The sequence below is a fragment of the Engraulis encrasicolus genome, chromosome 10 (genome assembly GCF_034702125.1).
Source record: "Engraulis encrasicolus isolate BLACKSEA-1 chromosome 10, IST_EnEncr_1.0, whole genome shotgun sequence".
In the NCBI taxonomy this organism is placed as follows: Eukaryota; Metazoa; Chordata; class Actinopteri; order Clupeiformes; family Engraulidae; genus Engraulis; species Engraulis encrasicolus.
This window is the reverse complement of record NC_085866.1, coordinates 8,110,654-8,118,153: the sequence shown is the minus strand read 5'-3', so window position 1 is coordinate 8,118,153 and position 7,500 is coordinate 8,110,654.

Genomic DNA, 7,500 nt, shown 5'->3' with positions numbered 1-7,500 from the left:
CACTCCCCATCCCCATACAGTGGCATCCACATGGAGCAACGTCGGGTAACCCTAGACGCCAGAGCAGACACCAAGCACGCGCACAGTGACAGTGACACACTCACACACACACACAAACACACACTCCACCTGACCAGGTCAACTGAGGAGCCTGACACTGGTGATTACATACGAGCAAATTGAGCGAATCGATATGAAGCAAAGTTCAGCTTTCCATTCTGGAAGCTGAACAGTCTAGAAATTGTTTTGACGATTCAGATTGATTGAAACGTATACAAATGTTTGATTTGATGTTGATTTGATCATAACCACTCAAATTTGTTCTTAATTTGTTCATATTTTATCATATCGCCTTGCATTGCACCTCTGTGCTAGCCTGATGCCTCGGTCTGTTTCACTTAGTGAAATAATATTGAACAGAGGCACTAGGTAGTGACAGTCTGGCCATATTGCTTTCTCCATCACTGCTTAATTAAATAACCGGTATATCCTTAGGGCTAGGGGTGGGAATCGACCCAAATTTCCTGGATCGATTCGATTCCGATCCAGAAGGTCACGATCCAATTTCATCCACGATACGATTTGATTCGATTCAATATCGATCTTCTGTATTGCTGGGTTGTCCCTTTAACCCATTTATGACTAGAATTCTTAGGCCGGCTATAAAAACCTAAATTTCTCAGTCTTTGATCCTCACACAAACATGAAATACAGTGGTGCTCATATGTTTACATACCCCAGCAGAATATACGCTTTCTCTGCGAATTCTCACCAAATATGAAGGATTACACAAAACCTTTTTTTTGACTCGTTGCTAGTGACTGGCTTAAGATATTTATTAGCATTTTTTTGTGTTTACTTTTTCAAAAGCATGATCACAACCCAAACTACCCAAATGACCCTGTTCAAAAGTTTACATACCCTAGTTTCTGATGCTGAATATGGCCCTGTTTAACATCAGGGACCGCTCTAAATTGTTGGTGGTAGCTGTGGATAAGGCTCTTAATGTTCTCAGTTGACAAAACAGCACATTCTTCCTGGCAGAATGGTTGTTTCCTATAATATCTTTGGGTGTCTTGCTGGAACCTCACATTTGAGGTTTCCCCTGAGTGGCTCAATGATGTTGAGATCAGGAGAGTGAGATGGTCGCTCAAAAACCTTCATTTTATTCTATCTGAAGCCAATGACGGGTTGATTTGGCTTTCTGTGTCGAAATATTGTCATGTTGGCACTGTTGGAATTTCAATTCAGAAATGCAATATGAGGGGATTTGGTTGGAATCAATCCATTGGGCAAGGGAATCATTGCATTGCAATGATCATTGCAAGGGAAATTGTTCAGGAGGCATAGGACAACCAAAAAATAACTTTAGGTGAAATATAGGACAACATGAAAAAATGTTTTAAACTGTACAGCAAAGAGGCACTTGAGGAAAGATGGGCTGTTGGGGGTTGCCAGGAGAAAGCCATTACTACAAAAATGCAAACATGTTATTTTGCATATGATACACCAAATAGCATAGTGAGAAGCATCAGAATGCCTGTGACAAAGTCATTTGGATAAATTAGATCAATATGGAACTTTTTTCAGCCACTATTAACAGTACCATTTGGAAAACAGTCAACGGAGCCTATGATGAAAGTTACCATGCCCTTCTGTGAAACATGGTCATGGACCACTGATGTCATGGGGACATTTGAGTTACAAATGCACTATACTTTTGGTCCATACTCGCAGAATGATGAATACATTGCCCTGTGGAAAATACTGGAGGAAACTTGACACTCATCAGCATTGAAACTGCACATGGTCCATTGTTTGGACATGCCAACATGACAATATTTCAACACAGAAAGCCAAATCAACCCGTCATTAGCTTCAGAAAGAATAAAATGAAGTTTTTGAGTGACCGGCTTACTGTCCTGATCTCAACATCATTGAGCCATTCAGGGGAAACCTCAAATGTGAGGTTCCAGCAAGACACCCAATAATTTTATAGGAAACAACCATTCTGCCAGGAAGAATGTGCTGTTTTGTCATCTGAGAACATTAAGAGCCTTATCCACAGCTACCACCAACAACTTAGAGCGGTCCCTGATGTTAAACAGGGCCATATTCAGCATCAGAAACTAGGGTATGTAAACTTTTGAACAGGGTCATTTGGGTAGTTTGGGTTGTGATCATGCTTTTGAAAGAGTAAACACAGAAGATTGCTAATAAATATCTTAAGCCAGTCACTAGCAATGAGTGAAAAAAAAGGTTTTGTGTAATCCTTCATATTTTGTGAGAAATTGCCAAGAAAGCGTATATTCTGCTGGGGTATGTAAACATATGAGCACCACTGTACCTTGGTATGAGACAGAGAGAGGTGGGAAAACACTGGCACTAATTATTTGGCCGTGTGTATTTGTGCATGTAGTAGGCCTGGGCAAAAAAATCGATGTGATTTTAAAATCGAGTTTGAACGTCAAATCGATTTGTTTTTTGAGAAATCGCGTTATACGATTTTTTTTTTTTTTTTTAAATCATCAGTTTATGTATCCAAGCGCACAGCGCATTGCATTCGCCACTTGGCGAAGACGTAGGCCTAGGTCTAGCCTACCTAGTGCATTCTCTGTGTCTCCTCCCCCATTACATGCACAAACAAACGTTGTGAGTGAAATGGTTTGACAGAAATATAGTGAAACGGGTGAGGAATACGGGCTCCTGTTCAAATAAGGTGACACTACCTCAAATCGTTTTGCCAATGATGAATTAAACAACCTACCACTTTGTAAATTGTGAATGACAGTGTTGTCGTAGCTGTAGGTCGTAGCAGCCGGACTACATGCATGTTTCAATATTTGAAACGAAAACATCTCGCGGAGAAAATGCTAAACAAACTACTCTACCCCTACCACAAGAGTGACGCAAGGTGGAAAGCAATCACGGATGCAATTAGCCTAGAACTGCCTACTACGATATGCTTCCAATTTATTCGGCAGAGAAGAGAGGTTTTCAACATATGCTTAAAGTTTTGGATGCGCTGCTTCCTCGCCTGTATGATCTTAACCAACATATGTGAGTTGAAAGGAATCTCTCTCCCTCCCTCTCTCCCTCCCTCTCTCGCTCACACACACACACACACACACACACACACACACCCAAGCAACCGGACGGAGCACTCTCGCGCGCTCTCTCTCCCCCTCTCTCTAAAGCCCTACTCGGACGGGACTAGTTAGGAGACTTGTGGTAAAGTAACCGCGTCTGAACGCGCCATGTCAGTAAATATAGCGGCGATATCGGTAAACTTCGCCGACAGTTTTACCACCTGTTGCAGTCTGGAGAAATTACCAGCTGTAAAACTAGTTCTGATCCTGTGCGAATGCGCTGATGTCTGATTAAATGCATGAAACGCGATATCTAATCTACTCAGGCTTGCAAACGTTACCGTCTTGAAGTAAGCATTGTTTTAGGGTGTTGCTCCAAAATGTTTTCGCTGTGTTAACGCAGCAGTGTTCAGATGCATCGACATGTATTCAGACGCATTACTATGGGCTCTGATGGGAAAAAAGCAGGCAATTGCTACATTTGTTCATCTGGGACAAGAGCCTCCATACATACATCTGTACTATAATGCATCATTAATATATTGTGGGGATGGATGGCACGTGACGACAAATCTCAACAGTGCCTGAGGGTTTACCCCTCACATTTTTGTTCTTTCTCTGAGATGTTTCAATGTAATCCCAATTGGTCATTTCTATTAGCAATGTTCTGAGACAAATTAAATTAGGCTATTTTGGCCTGGAGTTCCCAAACTTTACTATGAGCCCTCCACATACAGGTAGATACATCCAAGCCCCCCCCCCCCCCTGACATGGGACGTGCCACACTATTTTGTTCTGTGCACCCAGTCTCACACCTTGATAAAGTTTGTGTATTCCTAAGACCATTCAGGCACTACAGAAAGCACAATACATAAATATTGTAAAGAAAAAAAATATTCCTTTGGGATTTAAGCCTATTTTTAGTTTATTTTGGCTTCTTAGGTCATTCAATTAATTTTGCTATTTTCCCTGCCAATCTGCCACGGCCCTCCTGGCATCCTCTCACGCCCCTCCCAGGCGTCCCCAGGCCCCACTTTGAAAACCCCTGCTATAGGCTACCCCATGTCCATATAAACTGGTCCAGTCCGAGTAGGCTTCACACACACCAGAGGCACCGCCACACAAACAGAGCCTACTTGTCAATCTCTCTGTCAATCTCTCTCTCTCTCTCTCTCTCTCTCTTACACACACACACACACACACACACACACACCACGTTGGGGCCTAGAGAGCTCAACAAGTTTTTTTTGTTTTTTTTTTTTGGGGGGGTGGGGGATATTGAATCGAATCGTGAATCGTGAATCGAGTTTGGTAATGAAAAAATCTAGATTTTTTTTTCAGGGTGAATCGCCCAGCCCTAGCATGTAGCCTACATGAATGTGGAAGAGAGCTACAGGATGTGGTTGAGAAAAATAGCACCTATAATCATCAGCAAAAGATCGATCCATAAAGTTGTGAATCGATATCACACTTTTTGAACGTAAATCGATATTGGATCACGATTTAATCTTTTGCACCCAGCCCTACTTAGGGCCAGGGCTCAACCAAGTAGTCACATCTAAGCTTTAAACACGGGCCTCCAGAATACCTTGAATGTAGCCCCGCCTAATGATGTAACAACAACTAGCCAATCTCACCACCAGTCGGGCTCGACATTTCTCAAACACATTCCATCTCAGAAGTACATTTGATATTAAGCCAATTAAGCACTGACAGCCTCATACAGCAGGACATACACTTTCTATTCCAAGTTCATCACCTCTACACATGGAGGAAGAGAAGCTATGTGTGTGTGTGTGTGTGTGTGTGTGTGTGTGTGTGTGTGTGTGTGTGTGTGTGTGTGTGTGTGTGTGTGTGTGTGTGTGTGTGTGTGTGTGAATGAGTGAGTGAGTGAGTGAGTGAGTGAGTGAGTGAGTGAGTGAGTGAGAGAGAGAGAGAGAGAGAGAGAGAGAGAGAGAGAGAGAGAGAGAGAGAGAGAGAGACAGAGAGAGAGAGAGACAGAGAGACAGAGAGAGAGACGGATGAAGGTCCATTGACCTTATTTGAGTGATGGCATGGTCTGAAATGAAATGACTGCATGCGGGGAGACAAGAGGTGGAGGCGTCGCGATGTGACTGTGCACTGGGCACTGGGGCTGCCGGGGAATCTTTACATAGACCTGTCTGTCAGTAAGGGATTAGACTTACGCGCTCCGTGGCCCAAAAACCTTTTCCAGCCTCCCCGGCCCGGTCCCCCTTTCTTCTCCAGTTACACGCCACATAATGCACCCAATGGATGGACACCACCAGCCTAGCCTCCTGCAAGATACAGTACACCACCCATCCCCACCCCACCCCACCCCACCCCACCCCTCTCACTACCCCTCCTCAAGGCTCAGACAGCGGGCAGAGGTGATGGATTGTCTCCCTGCCTGGCGATAAAAAACTCTGGAAGCTGCTGACCGTGGCAGTTTTCTAATCACCACGTACTGTAGGTCGCATGCTTAGAATCAACGCACACGCAGGACAGAATGGGAAGGGTCGAAATGATGGGTATGGACTGGAGGTGTGTGTGTGTGTGTGTGTGTGTGTGTGTGTGTGTGTGTGTGTGTGTGTGTGTGTGTGTGTGTGTGTGTGTGTGTGTGTGTGTGTGTGTGTGTGTGTGTGTATGCATGTGCGTGTGTGTGCGCGTGGACACTGCCGGCGTTGTTATCTCAGCTATGCGCCCCTTGCTACAGCGTTGGCGGTGTAGGGTTCAGCAGCGCCGCCCTTGAGCGCGATCTAGAAACATTCTTAATCATCACTCAGTCGTGGTGCGGATTAGACTTATGGTTTGAGGTGCATGGTGTCGGGCCAGCCTGGTCGTGGAGGTGGTGGTGGTATCGGTGGTGGTGGTGGTATCGGTGTCGATGTTGATGGGGCCATGGGGAAGGCAGCAAACAAGCCTGCAGTAGCACTGTGTGGCTAGCTGGGTGACTGGCTGGCCGACTTCCAGAATGTTCCCCAAGCTACTGCTGGTAGCCTATAAAAACCTGCCATCAGCCATTTCAAACATCGAACGTTAATCTGTCAGGTTTGGGCCCCATTAACTGGCTATGTTAAACACATTGCAAATGGTGTCAGCTTATCGTTAATATCACTGCACACCGCGCTGTCGAGTGCTTGGGCTTAGTCAATGTAGTACACCACACGCGTGTTTGAGAGTGTCAGTGTGCGTGCCTATAAGTGTATGTACCCTATGTGTGTGTGTGTGTGTGTGTGTGTGTGTGTGTGTGTGTGTGTGTGTGTGTGTGTGTGTGTGTGTGTGGCCAAGGCCATCCTGATACAATCTGACTTCTGCTGACTGCGCTTCTGTAGCCTGTTCTGCTCAGACATTACATATCTGTGGAGATTATTTAAAATCCCCGGCCCCACTCCACTGGCATTGTCAGCTGTGTGTGTGCGCGTCGTGAGGGGTATATAGTGACAAGGGTACACTCTGCCACAACTACTAAGCACGAACACTCAGGCACACACACACACACACACACAGGCGCACACACAGGCGCGCGCACACACACACAGGCGCACACACAGGCGCGTGCACACACACACACACAGGCGCACACACACACACACACACACACAGGCACACGCGCACACACACACACACACATAGGCACACGCACACACACACACACACAGGCACATGCAGGCACGCGCGCGCGGGCGCGCACGCACACACACACACACACACACACACACACACACACACACACCATGGGGCAGATATGGTTAGCCCTGCCTTCGGCCGAGAACAAGCAAACACACTCGGATAGCAATAACAGCAGGCAGCTGTTCCCTAAACAAGTTAATTTAGCATCCTGTTTATGAGGCCAGTGAAACCGTAGTCTCCTCGCGCTGCCCGTCTCCCGCGGCCATAATGAAATACTGAAGAGGGGTGAAGGTGAGGTCAGCCTCTTGCCTACCCTACACACCCCAACCCCACCCCACCCCACCCAGACATCCAACCCTACAAAACCCTCCCAGGATCCAGGTCCTCCAGGCAGCCCAGCCCCCCCCCCCCCCCCCCCCCCCCCCCCGCGGCCCAGCCTGAGGCCCCTTGTGCTGGGCACCATGTGATAAGAGCGTAAGCACCCCACCAACTAGTTTAGTTTAGTTTATCAGGATCCCCATTAGCTGGGCGAAGACCCAGCTATTCTTCCTGGGGTCCAACAATAAAATCACACACAGTTAAAAGTTCTACACAAATCTGTACATTCATTTAAGCACCATACATTGAAAAAAGAAAGAAAAAAAAGAAAGAAAAAAACATTTCATATAAACATAAGTTTACTACTAGCTACTAGCCCGATCATCGACTTTCAAATTTCCTCGAGACTTGGTTTGACCTCCTAGAGCAGACCTAGAGCATAACAATTAACGTTTCCCAA